Below are 19,628 nucleotides of genomic sequence, written 5' to 3'. Positions count from 1 at the left end.
ATACAGATGGCGGTGTAGATATTTATATGTTCATACAGATGGCGGTGCAGATATTTCCATGTTCATACAGATGGCGGTGTAGATATTTATATGTTCATACTGATGGCGGTGCAGATATTTCCATGTTCATACAGATGGCGGTGTAGATATTTCCATGTTCATACAGATAGCGGTGTAGTTATTTCCATGCGTAAAGAGATAGCTGTGTAGATATTTCCATGTATATGCAGATAGCATTGTAGATATTTCCATTTTCATGCAGATAGCCGTGTAGATATTTCCATGTTCAAACAGATAGCGGTGTAGATATTTCCATGTTCATACAGATAGCGGTGCAGATATTTCCATGTTCATACAGATAGCGGTGTAGATATTTCCATGTTTATAGAGATAGCGGTGAAGATGTATGTATGTTTACACAGATAGCGGTGTAGATATTTCTATGTTCCTACAGATAGCGGTGTAGATATTTCCATGTTCATTCAGATAGCGGTGTAGGTATTTATATGTTCATACAGATAGCGGTGTAGATATTTCCATGTTCATTCAGATAGCGGTGTAGATATTTACATGTTCAAACAGATAGCGGTGTAGATATTTCCATGTTCATTCAGATAGCGGTGTAGACATTTCCAGGTTCATACAGATAGCGGTGCTGATATTTCCGTGTTTATATAGGTAGCGGTGTAGATATTCCCATGTTTATACAGATAGTGGTGTAGATATTTACATGTTTATAAAGATAGCGGTGTAGATATTTCCATGTTTATTCAGATAGCGGTGTAGATATCTCCATCTTAATACAGATGGCGGTGTAGATATTTATATGTTCATACTGATGGCGGTGCAGATATTTCCATGTTCATACAGATGGCGGTGTAGATATGTCCATGTTCATACAGATAGCGGTGTAGTTATTTCCATGTGTAAAGAGATTGCTGTGTAGATATTTCCATCTATATGCAGATAGCTGTGTAGGTATTTCCATTTTATTGCAGATAGCGATGTATATATTTCCATCTTCAAACAGATAGCGGTGTAGATATTTCCATGTTTATACAGATAGCGGTGAAGATGTATGCATGCTTACACAGATAGCGGTGTGGATATTTCCATGTTCATCCAGAGGGCTGTGTAGATATATCCATGTTCATACAGATAGCGGTGTAGATTTTCCCATGTTCATACAGATAGCGGTGCTGATATTTCCATGTTTATACAGGTAGCGGTGTAGATATTTCCATGTTTATACAGATAGCGGTGTAGATATTTCCATGTTTATACAGATAGTGGTGTTGATATTTCCATATTTATACAGATAGCGGTTTAGATATCTCCATCTTAATACAGATGGCGGTGTAGATATTTAAATGTTCATACAGATGGCGTTGTAGATATTTCCATGTTCATCCAGATGGCTCTGTAGATATATCCATGTTCGTACAGATGGCGGTGAAGATATTTCCATGTTCATACAGATAGCGGTGTAGATATTTCCATGTTCATACAGATAGCGGTGTAGATATTTCCATGTTCATACAGATAGCGGTGTAGCTATTTCCATGTTCGTACAGATAGCGGTGTAGATATTTCGATGTTCATCCAGATGGCTGTGTAGATATATCCGTGTTCATACAGATGGCGGTGTAGATATCTCCATGTTCATACAGATAGAGGGGCTGATATTTCCATGTTCATACAGATAGCGGTGCTGATATTTCCATGTTTATACAGACAGCGGTGTAGATATTTCCATGTTTATTCAGATATCGGTGTAGATATCTCCATCTTGATACAGATGGCCGTGTAGATATTTATATGTTCATACAGATGGCGGTGTAGATATTTCCATGTTCATACAGATAGCGGTGAAGATATTTCCATGATCATCCAGATGGCTGTGTAGATATATCCATGTTCATACAGATAGCGGTGTAGATATTTCCAAGTTCATTCAGATAGTGGTGTAGATATTTCCATGTTCATACAGATAGTGGTGTAGCTATTTCCATGTTCATACAGATAGCGGTGTAGATATTTCCATGTTCGTACAGATAGCGTTGTAGATATTTCCATGTTCCTCCAGATGGCTGTGTAGATATATCCATGTTCATACAGATGGCGGTGTAGATATTTCCATGTTCATTCAGATAGTGGTGTAGCTATTTCCATGTTCACACAGATAGCGGTGTATATATTTCCATGTTTATACAGATAGCGATGTAGATATTTCCATGTTTATACAGATAGCGGTGTAGATATCTCCATCTTAATACAGATGGCGGTGTAGATATTTATATGTTCATACGGATGGCGGTGCAGATATTTCCATGTTCATACAGATGTCGTTGTGGATATTTCCATGTTCATACAGATAGCGGTGTAGTTATTTCCATGTGTAAAGATATAGCTGTGTAGATATTTCCATGTATATGCAGATAGCAGTGTAGATATTTCCATTTTCATGCAGATAGCGGTGTAGATATTTCCATGTTCAAACAGATAGCGGTGTAGATATTTCCATGTTCATACAGATAGCGGTGTAGATATTTCCATGTTCATACAGATAGCGGTGTAGATATTTCCATGTTTATACAGATAGCGGTGAAGATGTATGCATGTTTACACAGATAGCGGTGTAGATATTTCCATGTTCATAAAGATAGTGGTGTAGATATTTCCATGTTCATCCAGATGGCTGTGTAGATATATCCATGTTCATACAGATAGTGGTGTAGATATTTCCATGTTCATAAAGATAGCGGTGCTGATATTTCCATGTTTATACAGGCAGCGGAGTAGCTATTTCCATGTTCCTACAGATAGCGGTGTAGATATTTCCATGTTCGTACAGATAGCGGTGCTGATATTTCCATGTTTATGCAGGCAGCGGTGTAGATATTTCCAAGTTTATACAGATAGCGGTTTAGATATTTCCTTCTTAATACAGATGGCGGTGTATTTATATGTTCATACAGATGGCGGTGTAGATATTTCCATGTTTATACAGATAGCAGTGTAGATATCTCCATCTTAATACAGATGGCGGTGTAGATATTTATATGTTCATACAGATGGCGGTGCAGATATTTCCATGTTCATACAGATGGCGGTGTAGTTATTTCCATGTTCATACAGATAGTGGTGTAGTTATTTCCATGTGTAAAGAGATAGCTGTGTAGATATTTCCATGTATATGCAGATAGCAGTGTAGATATTTCCATTTTAATGCAGATAGCGGTGTAGATATTTCCATGTCCAAACAGATATCGGTGTAGATATTTCCATGTTCATACCGATAGCGGTGCAGATATTTCCATGTTCATACAGATAGTGGTGAAGATGTATGCATGTTTACACAGATAGCGGTGTAGATATTTCCATGTTCATCCAGATGGCTGTGTAGATATATCCATGTTCATACCGATAGCGGAGTAGATATTTCCATGTTCATACAGATAGCGGTGTAGATATTTCCATGTTCATCCAGATGGCTGTGTAGATATATCCATGTTCATACAGATAGCGGTGTAGACATTTCCATGTTCATACAGATAGCGGTGTAGCTATTTCCAGGTTCATACAGATAGCGGTGTAGATATTTCCAGGTTCATACAGATAGCGGTGCTGATATTTCCATGTTTATACAGGTAGCGGTGTAGATATTTCCATGTTTATACAGATAGCGGTGTAGATATTTCCATGTTTATACAGATAGCGGTGTAGATATTTCCATGTTTATTCAGATAGCGGTGTAGATATCTCCATCTTAATAGAGATGGCGGTGTAGATATTTATATGTTCATACAGATGGCGGTGCAGATATTTCCATGTTCATACAGATGGCGGTGTAGACATTTCCATGTTCATACAGATAGCGGTGTAGTTATTTCCATGTGTAAAGGGATAGCTGTGTGGATATTTCCATCTATATGCAGATAGCTGTGTAGATATTTCCATTTTCATGCAGATAGCGGTGTATATATTTCCATCTTCAAACAGATAGCGGTGTAGATATTTCCATGTTTATACAGATAGCGGTGAAGATGTATGCATGCTTACACAGATAGCGGTGTGGATATTTCCATGTTCATCCAGAGGGCTGTGTAGATATATCCATGTTCATACAGATAGCGGTGTAGATTTTCCCATGTTCATACAGATAGCGGTGCTGATATTTCCATGTTTATACAGGTAGCGGTGTAGATATTTCCATGTTTATACAGATAGCGGTGTAGATATTTCCATGTTTATACAGATAGTGGTGTTGATATTTCCATATTTATACAGATAGCGGTTTAGATATCTCCATCTTAATACAGATGGCGGTGTAGATATTTAAATGTTCATACAGATGGCGTTGTAGATATTTCCATGTTCATCCAGATGGCTCTGTAGATATATCCATGTTCGTACAGATGGCGGTGAAGATATTTCCATGTTCATACAGATAGCAGTGTAGATATTTCCATGTTCATACAGATAGCGGTGTAGATATTTCCATGTTCATACAGATAGCGGTGTAGCTATTTCCATGTTCGTACAGATAGCGGTGTAGATATTTCCATGTTCATCCAGATGGCTGTGTAGATATATCCGTGTTCATACAGATGGCGGTGTAGATATCTCCATGTTCATACAGATAGAGGGGCTGATATTTCCATGTTCATACAGATAGCGGTGCTGATATTTCCATGTTTATACAGACAGCGGTGTAGATATTTCCATGTTTATTCAGATATCGGTGTAGATATCTCCATCTTAATACAGATGGCCGTGTAGATATTTATATGTTCATACAGATGGCGGTGTAGATATTTCCATGTTCATACAGATAGCGGTGAAGATATTTCCATGATCATCCAGATGGCTGTGTAGATATATCCATGTTCATACAGATAGCGGTGTAGATATTTCCAAGTTCATTCAGATAGTGGTGTAGATATTTCCATGTTCATACAGATAGTGGTGTAGCTATTTCCATGTTCATACAGATAGCGGTGTAGATATTTCCATGTTCGTACAGATAGCGTTGTAGATATTTCCATGTTCCTCCAGATGGCTGTGTAGATATATCCATGTTCATACAGATGGCGGTGTAGATATTTCCATGTTCATTCAGATAGTGGTGTAGCTATTTCCATGTTCACACAGATAGCGGTGTATATATTTCCATGTTTATACAGATAGCGATGTAGATATTTCCATGTTTATACAGATAGCGATGTAGATATCTCCATCTTAATACAGATGGCGGTGTAGATATTTATATGTTCATACGGATGGCGGTGCAGATATTTCCGTGTTCATACAGATGTCGTTGTGGATATTTCCATGTTCATACAGATAGCGGTGTAGTTATTTCCATGTGTAAAGATATAGCTGTGTAGATATTTCCATGTATATGCAGATAGCAGTGTAGATATTTCCATTTTCATGCAGATTGCGGTGTAGATATTTCCATGTTCAAACAGATAGCGGTGTAGATATTTCCATGTTCATACAGATAGCGGTGTAGATATTTCCATGTTCATACAGATAGCGGTGTAGATATTTCCATGTTTATACAGATAGCGGTGAAGATGTATGCATGTTTACACAGATAGCGGTGTAGATATTTCCATGTTCATAAAGATAGTGGTGTAGATATTTCCATGTTCATCCAGATGGCTGTGTAGATATATCCATGGTCATACAGATAGTGGTGTAGATATTTCCATGTTCATAAAGATAGCGGTGCTGATATTTCCATGTTTATACAGGCAGCGGAGTAGCTATTTCCATGTTCCTACAGATAGCGGTGTAGATATTTCCATGTTCGTACAGATAGCGGTGCTGATATTTCCATGTTTATGCAGGCAGCGGTGTAGATATTTCCAAGTTTATACAGATAGCGGTTTAGATATTTCCTTCTTAATACAGATGGCGGTGTATTTATATGTTCATACAGATGGCGGTGTAGATATTTCCATGTTTATACAGATAGCAGTGTAGATATCTCCATCTTAATACAGATGGCGGTGTAGATATTTATATGTTCATACAGATGGCGGTGCAGATATTTCCATGTTCATACAGATGGCGGTGTAGTTATTTCCATGTTCATACAGATAGTGGTGTAGTTATTTCCATGTGTAAAGAGATAGCTGTGTAGATATTTCCATGTGTATGCAGATAGCAGTGTAGATATTTCCATTTTAATGCAGATAGCGGTGTAGATATTTCCATGTCCAAACAGATATCGGTGTAGATATTTCCATGTTCATACCGATAGCGGTGCAGATATTTCCATGTTCATACAGATAGTGGTGAAGATGTATGCATGTTTACACAGATAGCGGTGTAGATATTTCCATGTTCATCCAGATGGCTGTGTAGATATATCCATGTTCATACCGATAGCGGAGTAGATATTTCCATGTTCATACAGATAGCGGTGTAGATATTTCCATGTTCATCCAGATGGCTGTGTAGATATATCCATGTTCATACAGATAGCGGTGTAGACATTTCCATGTTCATACAGATAGCGGTGTAGCTATTTCCAGGTTCATACAGATAGCGGTGTAGATATTTCCAGGTTCATACAGATAGCGGTGCTGATATTTCCATGTTTATACAGGTAGCGGTGTAGATATTTCCATGTTTATACAGATAGCGGTGTAGATATTTCCATGTTTATACAGATAGCGGTGTAGATATTTCCATGTTTATTCAGATAGCGGTGTAGATATCTCCATCTTAATAGAGATGGCGGTGTAGATATTTATATGTTCATATAGATGGCGGTGCAGATATTTCCATGTTCATACAGATGGCGGTGTAGACATTTCCATGTTCATACAGATAGCGGTGTAGTTATTTCCATGTGTAAAGGGATAGCTGTGTGGATATTTCCATCTATATGCAGATAGCTGTGTAGATATTTCCATTTTCATGCAGATAGCGGTGTATATATTTCCATCTTCAAACAGATAGCGGTGTAGATATTTCCATGTTTATACAGATAGCGGTGAAGATGTATGCATGCTTACACAGATAGCGGTGTGGATATTTCCATGTTCATCCAGAGGGCTGTGTAGATATATCCATGTTCATACAGATAGCGGTGTAGATTTTCCCATTTTCATACAGATAGCGGTGCTGATATTTCCATGTTTATACAGGTAGCGGTGTAGATATTTCCATGTTTATACAGATAGCGGTGTAGATATTTCCATGTTTATACAGATAGTGGTGTTGATATTTCCATATTTATACAGATAGCGGTTTAGATATCTCCATCTTAATACAGATGGCGGTGTAGATATTTAAATGTTCATACAGATGGCGTTGTAGATATTTCCATGTTCATCCAGATGGCTCTGTAGATATATCCATGTTCGTACAGATGGCGGTGAAGATATTTCCATGTTCATACAGATATCAGTGTAGATATTTCCATGTTCATACAGATAGCGGTGTAGATATTTCCATGTTCATACAGATAGCGGTGTAGCTATTTCCATGTTCGTACAGATAGCGGTGTAGATATTTCCATGTTCGTACAGATAGCGTTGTAGATATTTCCATGTTCCTCCAGATGGCTGTGTAGATATATCCATGTTCATACAGATGGCGGTGTAGATATTTCCATGTTCATTCAGATAGTGGTGTAGCTATTTCCATGTTCACACAGATAGCGGTGTATATATTTCCATGTTTATACAGATAGCGATGTAGATATTTCCATGTTTATACAGATAGCGGTGTAGATATCTCCATCTTAATACAGATGGCGGTGTAGATATTTATATGTTCATACGGATGGCGGTGCAGATATTTCCGTGTTCATACAGATGTCGTTGTGGATATTTCCATGTTCATACAGATAGCGGTGTAGTTATTTCCATGTGTAAAGATATAGCTGTGTAGATATTTCCATGTATATGCAGATAGCAGTGTAGATATTTCCATTTTCATGCAGATAGCGGTGTAGATATTTCCATGTTCAAACAGATAGCGGTGTAGATATTTCCATGTTCATACAGATAGCGGTGTAGATATTTCCATGTTCATACAGATAGCGGTGTAGATATTTCCATGTTTATACCGATAGCGGTGAAGATGTATGCATGTTTACACAGATAGCGGTGTAGATATTTCCATGTTCATAAAGATAGTGGTGTAGATATTTCCATGTTCATCCAGATGGCTGTGTAGATATATCCATGTTCATACAGATAGTGGTGTAGATATTTCCATGTTCATAAAGATAGCGGTGCTGATATTTCCATGTTTATACAGGCAGCGGAGTAGCTATTTCCATGTTCCTACAGATAGCGGTGTAGATATTTCCATGTTCGTACAGATAGCGGTGCTGATATTTCCATGTTTATGCAGGCAGCGGTGTAGATATTTCCAAGTTTATACAGATAGCGGTTTAGATATTTCCTTCTTAATACAGATGGCGGTGTATTTATATGTTCATACAGATGGCGGTGTAGATATTTCCATGTTTATACAGATAGCAGTGTAGATATCTCCATCTTAATACAGATGGCGGTGTAGATATTTATATGTTCATACAGATGGCGGTGCAGATATTTCCATGTTCATACAGATGGCGGTGTAGTTATTTCCATGTTCATACAGATAGTGGTGTAGTTATTTCCATGTGTAAAGAGATAGCTGTGTAGATATTTCCATGTATATGCAGATAGCAGTGTAGATATTTCCATTTTAATGCAGATAGCGGTGTAGATATTTCCATGTCCAAACAGATATCGGTGTAGATATTTCCATGTTCATACCGATAGCGGTGCAGATATTTCCATGTTCATACAGATAGTGGTGAAGATGTATGCATGTTTACACAGATAGCGGTGTAGATATTTCCATGTTCATCCAGATGGCTGTGTAGATATATCCATGTTCATACCGATAGCGGAGTAGATATTTCCATGTTCATACAGATAGCGGTGTAGATATTTCCATGTTCATCCAGATGGCGGTGTAGATATATCCATGTTCATACAGATAGCGGTGTAGACATTTCCATGTTCATACAGATAGCGGTGTAGCTATTTCCAGGTTCATACAGATAGCGGTGTAGATATTTCCAGGTTCATACAGATAGCGGTGCTGATATTTCCATGTTTATACAGGTAGCGGTGTAGATATTTCCATGTTTATACAGATAGCGGTGTAGATATTTCCATGTTTATACAGATAGCGGTGTAGATATTTCCATGTTTATTCAGATAGCGGTGTAGATATCTCCATCTTAATAGAGATGGCGGTGTAGATATTTATATGTTCATATAGATGGCGGTGCAGATATTTCCATGTTCATACAGATGGCGGTGTAGACATTTCCATGTTCATACAGATAGCGGTGTAGTTATTTCCATGTGTAAAGGGATAGCTGTGTGGATATTTCCATCTATATGCAGATAGCTGTGTAGATATTTCCATTTTCATGCAGATAGCGGTGTATATATTTCCATCTTCAAACAGATAGCGGTGTAGATATTTCCATGTTTATACAGATAGCGGTGAAGATGTATGCATGCTTACACAGATAGCGCTGTGGATATTTCCATGTTCATCCAGAGGGCTGTGTAGATATATCCATGTTCATACAGATAGCGGTGTAGATTTTCCCATGTTCATACAGATAGCGGTGCTGATATTTCCATGTTTATACAGGTAGCGGTGTAGATATTTCCATGTTTATACAGATAGCGGTGTAGATATTTCCATGTTTATACAGATAGTGGTGTTGATATTTCCATATTTATACAGATAGCGGTTTAGATATCTCCATCTTAATACAGATGGCGGTGTAGATATTTAAATGTTCATACAGATGGCGTTGTAGATATTTCCATGTTCATCCAGATGGCTCTGTAGATATATCCATGTTCGTACAGATGGCGGTGAAGATATTTCCATGTTCATACAGATAGCAGTGTAGATATTTCCATGTTCATACAGATAGCGGTGTAGATATTTCCATGTTCATACAGATAGCGGTGTAGCTATTTCCATGTTCGTACAGATAGCGGTGTAGATATTTCCATGTTCATCCAGATGGCTGTGTAGATATATCCGTGTTCATACAGATGGCCGTGTAGATATCTCCATGTTCATACAGATAGAGGGGCTGATATTTCCATGTTCATACAGATAGCGGTGCTGATATTTCCATGTTTATACAGACAGCGGTGTAGATATTTCCATGTTTATTCAGATATCGGTGTAGATATCTCCATCTTAATACAGATGGCCGTGTAGATATTTATATGTTCATACAGATGGCGGTGTAGATATTTCCATGTTCATACAGATAGCGGTGAAGATATTTCCATGATCATCCAGATGGCTGTGTAGATATATCCATGTTCATACAGATAGCGGTGTAGATATTTCCAAGTTCATTCAGATAGTGGTGTAGATATTTCCATGTTCATACAGATAGTGGTGTAGCTATTTCCATGTTCATACAGATAGCGGTGTAGATATTTCCATGTTCGTACAGATAGCGTTGTAGATATTTCCATATTCCTCCAGATGGCTGTGTAGATATATACATGTTCATACAGATGGCGGTGTAGATATTTCCATGTTCATTCAGATAGCGGTGTAGCTATTTCCATGTTCACACAGATAGCGGTGTATATATTTCCATGTTCATACAGATAGCGATGTAGATATTTCCATGTTTATACAGATAGCGGTGTAGATATCTCCATCTTAATACAGATGGCGGTGTAGATATTTATATGTTCATACGGATGGCGGTGCAGATATTTCCATGTTCATACAGATGTCGTTGTGGATATTTCCATGTTCATACAGATAGCGGTGTAGTTATTTCCATGTGTAAAGATATAGCTGTGTAGATATTTCCATGTATATGCAGATAGCAGTGTAGATATTTCCATTTTCATGCAGATAGCGGTGTAGATATTTCCTTGTTCAAACAGATAGCGGTGTAGATATTTCCATGTTCATACAGATAGCGGTGTAGATATTTCCATGTTCATACAGATAGCGGTGTAGATATTTCCATGTTTATACAGATAGCGGTGAAGATGTATGCATGTTTACACAGATAGCGGTGTAGATATTTCCATGTTCATAAAGATAGTGGTGTAGATATTTCCATGTTCATCCAGATGGCTGTGTAGATATATCCATGTTCATACAGATAGTGGTGTAGATATTTCCATGTTCATAAAGATAGCGGTGCTGATATTTCCATGTTTATACAGGCAGCGGAGTAGCTATTTCCATGTTCCTACAGATAGCGGTGTAGATATTTCCATGTTCGTACAGATAGCGGTGCTGATATTTCCATGTTTATGCAGGCAGCGGTGTAGATATTTCCAAGTTTATACAGATAGCGGTTTAGATATTTCCTTCTTAATACAGATGGCGGTGTATTTATATGTTCATACAGATGGCGGTGTAGATATTTCCATGTTTATACAGATAGCAGTGTAGATATCTCCATCTTAATACAGATGGCGGTGTAGATATTTATATGTTCATACAGATGGCGGTGCAGATATTTCCATGTTCATACAGATGGCGGTGTAGTTATTTCCATGTTCATACAGATAGTGGTGTAGTTATTTCCATGTGTAAAGAGATAGCTGTGTAGATATTTCCATGTATATGCAGATAGCAGTGTAGATATTTCCATTTTAATGCAGATAGCGGTGTAGATATTTCCATGTCCAAACAGATATCGGTGTAGATATTTCCATGTTCATACCGATAGCGGTGCAGATATTTCCATGTTCATACAGATAGTGGTGAAGATGTATGCATGTTTACACAGATAGCGGTGTAGATATTTCCATGTTCATCCAGATGGCTGTGTAGATATATCCATGTTCATACCGATAGCGGAGTAGATATTTCCATGTTCATACAGATAGCGGTGTAGATATTTCCATGTTCATCCAGATGGCTGTGTAGATATATCCATGTTCATACAGATAGCGGTGTAGACATTTCCATGTTCATACAGATAGCGGTGTAGCTATTTCCCGGTTCATACAGATAGCGGTGTAGATATTTCCAGGTTCATACAGATAGCGGTGCTGATATTTCCATGTTTATACAGGTAGCGGTGTAGATATTTCCATGTTTATACAGATAGCGGTGTAGATATTTCCATGTTTATACAGATAGCGGTGTAGATATTTCCATGTTTATTCAGATAGCGGTGTAGATATCTCCATCTTAATAGAGATGGCGGTGTAGATATTTATATGTTCATACAGATGGCGGTGCAGATATTTCCATGTTCATACAGATGGCGGTGTAGACATTTCCATGTTCATACAGATAGCGGTGTAGTTATTTCCATGTGTAAAGGGATAGCTGTGTGGATATTTCCATCTATATGCAGATAGCTGTGTAGATATTTCCATTTTCATGCAGATAGCGGTGTTTATATTTCCATCTTCAAACAGATAGCGGTGTAGATATTTCCATGTTCATAGAGATAGCGGTGTAGATATTTCCATGTTTATACAGATAGCGGAGAAGATGTATGCATGTTTACACAGATAGCGGTGTGGATATTTCCATGTTCATCCAGAGGGCTGCGTAGATATATCCATGTTCATACAGATAGCGGTGTAGATATTTCCATGTTCATACAGATAGCAGTGTAGATATTTCCATGTTCATACAGACAGCGGTGCTGATATTTCCATGTTTATACAGGTAGCGGTGTAGATATTTCCATGTTTATACAGATAGCGGTGTAGATATTTCCATGTTTATACAGATAGCGGTGTAGATATTTCCATGTTTATACAGATAGCGGTGTAGATATCTCCATCTTAATACAGATGGCGGTGTAGATATTTATATGTTCATACAGATGGCGGTGCAGATATTTCCATGTTCATACAGATGGCGGTGTAGATATTTATATGTTCATACTGATGGCGGTGCAGATATTTCCATGTTCATACAGATGGCGGTGTAGATATTTCCATATTCATACAGATAGCGGTGTAGTTATTTCCATGCGTAAAGAGATAGCTGTGTAGATATTTCCATGTATATGCAGATAGCATTGTAGATATTTCCATTTTCATGCAGATAGCCGTGTAGATATTTCCATGTTCAAACAGATAGCGGTGTAGATATTTCCATGTTCATACAGATAGCGGTGCAGATATTTCCATGTTCATACAGATAGCGGTGTAGATATTTCCATGTTTATAGAGATAGCGGTGAAGATGTATGTATGTTTACACAGATAGCGGTGTAGATATTTCTATGTTCATACAGATAGCGGTGTAGATATTTCCATGTTCATTCAGATAGCGGTGTAGGTATTTATATGTTCATACAGATAGCGGTGTAGATATTTCCATGTTCATTCAGATAGCGGTGTAGATATTTACATGTTCAAACAGATAGCGGTGTAGATATTTCCATGTTCATTCAGATAGCGGTGTAGACATTTCCAGGTTCATACAGATAGCGGTGCTGAAATTTCCGTGTTTATATAGGTAGCGGTGTAGATATTCCCACGTTTATACAGATAGTGGTGTAGATATTTACATGTTTATAAAGATACCGGTGTAGATATTTCCATGTTTATTCAGATAGCGGTGTAGATATCTCCATCTTAATACAGATGGCGGTGTAGATATTTATATGTTCATACTGATGGCGGTGCAGATATTTCCATGTTCATACAGATGGCGGTGTAGATATGTCCATGTTCATACAGATAGCGGTGTAGTTATTTCCATGTGTAAAGAGATTGCTGTGTAGATATTTCCATCTATATGCAGATAGCTGTGTAGATATTTCCATTTTATTGCAGATAGCGATGTATATATTTCCATGTTCAAACAGATAGCGGTGTAGATATTTCCATGTTTATACAGATAGCGGTGAAGATGTATGCATGCTTACACAGATAGCGGTGTGGATATTTCCATGTTCATCCAGAGGGCTGTGTAGATATATCCATGTTCATACAGATAGCGGTGTAGATTTTCCCATGTTCATACAGATAGCGGTGCTGATATTTCCATGTTTATACAGGTAGCGGTGTAGATATTTCCATGTTTATACAGATAGCGGTGTAGATATTTCCATGTTTATACAGATAGTGGTGTTGATATTTCCATATTTATACAGATAGCGGTTTAGATATCTCCATCTTAATACAGATGGCGGTGTAGATATTTAAATGTTCATACAGATGGCGTTGTAGATATTTCCATGTTCATCCAGATGGCTCTGTAGATATATCCGTGTTCGTACAGATGGCGGTGAAGATATTTCCATGTTCATACAGATAGCGGTGTAGATATTTCCATGTTCATACAGATAGCGGTGTAGATATTTCCATGTTCATACAGATAGCGGTTTAGCTATTTCCATGTTCGTACAGATAGCGGTGTAGATATTTCCATGTTCATCCAGATGGCTGTGTAGATATACCCGTGTTCATACAGATGGCGGTGTAGATATCTCCATGTTCATACAGATAGAGGGGCTGATATTTCCATGTTCATACAGATAGCGGTGCTGATATTTCCATGTTTATACAGACAGCGGTGTAGATATTTCCATGTTTATTCAGATATCGGTGTAGATATCTCCATCTTAATACAGATGGCCGTGTAGATATTTATATGTTCATACAGATGGCGGTGCAGATATTTCCATGTTCATACAGATGGCGGTGTAGATATTTCCATGTTTATGAAGATAGCGGTGTAGATATTTCCATGTTTATACAGATAGCGGTGTAGATATTTCCATGTTTATACAGATAGCGGTGTAGATATCTCCATCTTAATACAGATGGCCGTGTAGATATTTATATGTTCATACAGATGGCGGTGCAGATATTTCCATGTTCATACAGATGGCGGTGTAGATATTTCCATGTTCATACAGATAGCGGTGTAGTTATTTCCATGTGTAAACAGATAGCTGTGTAGATATTTCCATATATATGCTGATAGCAGTGTAGATATTTCCATTTTCATGCAGATAGCCGTGTAGATATTTCCATGTTCAAACAGATAGCGGTGTAGATATTTCCATGTTCATACAGATAACGGTGCAGATATTTCCATGTTCATACAGATAGCGGTGAAGATATTTCCATGTTTATACAGATAGCGGTGAAGGTGTATGTATGTTTACACAGATAGCGGTGTAGATATTTCCATGTTCATACAGATAGCGGTGAAGATATTTCCATGATCATCCAGATGGCTGTGTAGATATATCCATGTTCATACAGATAGCGGTGTAGATATTTCCATGTTCATTCAGATAGTGGTGTAGATATTTCCATGTTCATACAGATAGTGGTGTAGCTATTTCCATGTTCATACAGATAGCGGTATAGATATTTCCATGTTTGTACAGATAGCGTTGTAGATATTTCCATGTTCCTCCAGATGGCTGTGTAGATATATCCATGTTCATACAGATGGCGGTGTAGATATTTCCATGTTCATTCAGATAGCGGTGTAGCTATTTCCATGTTCATACAGATAGCGGTGTAGATAATTCCATGTTCGTACAGATAGCGTTGTAGATATTTCCATGTTCCTCCAGATGGCTGTGTAGATATATCCATGTTCATACAGATGGCGGTGTAGATATCTCCATGTTCCTACAGATAGCGGTGCTGATATTTCCATGTTTATACAGGTAGCGGTGTAGAAATTTCCATGTTTATCCAGATAGCGGTGTTGATATTTCCATGTTTATACAGATAGCGGTGTAGATATTTTCAGGTTTATACAGATAGCGGTGTAGATATTTCCATCTTAATTCAGATGGCGGTGTAGATATTTATATGTTCATACAGATGGCGGTGTAGATATTTCCATGTTCATCCAGATGGCTCTGTAGATATATCCAAGTTCGTACAGATGGCGTTGAAGATATTTCCTTGTTCATACAGATAGCGGTGTAGATATTTCCATGTTCATACAGATAGCGGTGTAGATATTTCCATGTTCATACAGATAGCGGTGTAGCTATTTCCATGTTCATACAGATAGCGGTGTAGATATTTCCATGTTCCTCCAGATGGCTGTGTAGATATATCCATGTTCATACAGATGGCGGTGTAGATATCTCCATGTTCATACAGACAGAGTGGCTGATATTTCCATGTTCATACAGATAGCGGTGCTGATATTTCCATGTTTATACAGATAGCGGTGTAGATATTTCCATGTTTATTCAGATAGCGGTGTAGATATCTCCATCTTAATACAGATGGCAATGTAGATATTTATATGTTCATACAGATGGCAGTGCAGATATTTCCATGTTCATACAGATGGCGGTGTAGATATTTCCATGTTCATACAGATAGCGGTGTAGTTATTTCCATGTGTAAAGAGATAGCTGTGTAGATATTTCCATGTATATGCAGATAGCTGTGTAGATATTTCCATTTTCATGCAGATAGCTGTGTATTTATTTCCATTTTCATGCAGATAGCGGTGTAGATATTTCCATGTTCAAACAGATAGCGGTGTGGATATTTCCATGTTCATCCAGAGGGCTGTGTAGATATATCTATGTTCATACAGATAGCGGTGTAGATATTTCCATGTTCGTACAGATAGCAGTGAAGATATTTCCATGTTCATACAGATAGCGGTGCTGATATTTCCATGTTTATACAGGTAGTGGTGTAGATATTTCCATGTTTATACAGATAGCGGTGTAGATATTTCCATGTTTATACAGATAGCGGTGTAGATATTGCCATGTTTATGCAGATAGCGGTGTAGATATCTCCATCTTAATACAGATGGCGGTGTAGATATTTATATGTTCATACAGTTGGCGGTGCAGATATTTCCATGTTCATACAGATGGCGGTGTAGATATTTCCATGTTCATACAGATAGCGGTGTAGTTATTTCCATGCGTAAAGAGATAGCTGTGTAGATATTTCCATGTATATGCAGATAGCAGTGTAGATATTTCCATTTTCATGCAGATAGCGGTGTAGATATTTCCATGTTCAAACAGATAGCGGTGTAGATATTTCCATGTTCATACAGATAGCGGTGTAGATATTTCCATGTTCATACAGAGAGCAGTGTAGATATTTCCATGTTTATACAGATAGCGGTGAAGATGTATGCATGTTTACACTGATAGCGGTGTTGATATTTCCATGTTCATCCAGATGGCTGTGTAGATATATCCATGTTCATACAGATAGCGGTGTAGATATTTCCATGTTCATACAGATAGCGGTGTAGATATTTCCATGTTCATCCAGATGGCTGTGTAGATATTTCCATGTTTATACAGATATCGGTGAAGATGTATGCATGTTTACACAGATAGCGGTGTGGATATTTCCATGTTCATCCAGAGGGCTGTGTAGATATATCCATGTTCATCCAGATGGCTGTGTAGATATATCCATGTTCATACAGATGGCGGTGAAGGTATTTCCATGTTCATTCAGATAGCGGTCTTGATATTTCCATGTTCATACAGATAGCGGTGTAGATATCTCCATGTTCATACAGATAGAGGGGCTGATATTTCCATGTTCATACAGATAGCGGTGCTGATATTTCCATGTTTATACAGGTAGCGGTGTAGATATTTCCATGTTTATACAGTTAGCGGTGTAGATATTGCCATGTTTATACAGATAGCGGTGTAGATATTTCCATGTTTATACAGATATCGGTGCAGATATCTCCATCTTAATACAGATGGCCGTGTAGATATGTATATGTTCATACAGATGTCGGTGCAGCTATTTCCATGTTCATACAGATGGCGGTGAAGATATTTCCATGTTTATACAGATAGCGGTGTAGTTATTTCCATGTGTAAAGAGATAGCTGTGTAGATATTTCCATGTATATGCAGATAGTTGTGTAGATATTTCCATTTTCATGCAGATAGCGGTGTAGATATTTCCATGTTCAAACAGATAGCGGTGTAGATATTTCCATGTTCATACAGATAGCAGTGTAGATATTTCCATGTTTATACAGATAGCGGTGAAGATGTATGCATGTTTACAAAGATAGCGGTGTAGATATTTCCATGTTCATACAGATAGCGGTGTAGATATTTCCATGTTCATCCAGATGGCTGTGTAGATATATCCAAGTTCCTACAGATGGCGGTGAAGATATTTCCATGTTCATACAGATAGCGGTGTAGTTATTTCCATGTGTAAAGAGATAGATGTGTAGATATTTCCATGTATATGCAGATAGCTGTGTATATATTTCCATTTTCATGCAGATAGCGGTTTAGATATTTCCATGTTCCAACAGATAGCGGTGTAGATATTTCCATGTTCATAGAGATAGCGGTGTAGATAATTCCATGTTCATACAGATTGAGGGGCTGATATTTACATGTTCATACAGATAGCGGTGCTGATATTTCCATGTTTATACAGAGAGCGGTGTAGATATTTCCATGTTTATACAGATAGCGGTGTAGATATTTATATGTTCATACAGATGGCGGTGCAGACATTTCCATGTTCATACAGATAGCGGTGTAGTTATTTACATGTGTAAAGCGATAGATGTGTAGATATTTCCATGTATATGCAGATATCTGTGTAGATATTTCCATTTTCATGCTGATAGCGGTTTAGATATTTCCATGTTCAAACAGATAGCGGTGTAGATATTTCCACGTTCATACAGATAGCGGTGTTGATATTTCCATGCTTATACATATTGCGGTGAAGATGTATGCATGTTTACACAGATAGCAGTGTAGATATTTCCATGTTCATGCAGATAGTGGTGTAGATATTTCCATGTTCATCAAGATGGCTGAGTAGATATATCCATGTTCATGCTGGTAGCGGTGTAGATATTTCCATGTTCCTACAGATAGTGGTGTAGATATTTCCATGTTCATTCAGATAGCAGTGTAGCTATTTCCATGTTCATACAGATAGCGGTGTAGTTATTTCCATGTTCATAGAGATAGCGGTGTAGATATTTCCATGTTCATACAGATGGCAGTGTAGATATTTCCGTGTTTATAGAGATAGCGGTGTAGTTATTTCCATGTGTAAAGAGATAGCTTTGTAGATATTTCCATGTATATGCAGATAGCTTTGTAGATATTTCTATTTTCATGCAGATAGCGGTTTAGATATTTCTATATTCGTACATATAGCGGTGTAGATATTTCCATTTTCATACAGATAGCGTTGTAGATATTTCCATGTTTATACAGATAGCGGTGAAGATATATGCATGTTTACACAGATAGCGGTGTAGATATTTCCATGTTCATACAGATAGCGGTGTAGATATTTCAATGTTCATACAGATAGCGGTTTAGATATTTCCTTCTTAATACAGATGGCGGTGTAGATATTTATATGTTCATACAGATGGTGGTGCAGATATTTCCATGTTCATACAGATGGCGGTGTAGATATTTCCATGTTTACAGATTTAGCGGTGTAGTTATTTCCATGTGTAAAGAGATAGCTGTGTAGATATTTCCATGTATATGCAGATAGCTGTGTATGTATTTCCATTTTCATGCAGATAGCGGTATAGATATTTCCATGTTCATAGAGATGGCGGTGTAGATACTTCCAT

The sequence above is a fragment of the Gorilla gorilla genome, chromosome 10 (assembly GCF_029281585.2).
Source record: "Gorilla gorilla gorilla isolate KB3781 chromosome 10, NHGRI_mGorGor1-v2.1_pri, whole genome shotgun sequence".
Lineage (NCBI taxonomy): Eukaryota > Metazoa > Chordata > Mammalia > Primates > Hominidae > Gorilla > Gorilla gorilla.
The sequence above is the reverse complement of the archived record's forward strand: the minus strand, read 5'-3'. Positions refer to the sequence as shown.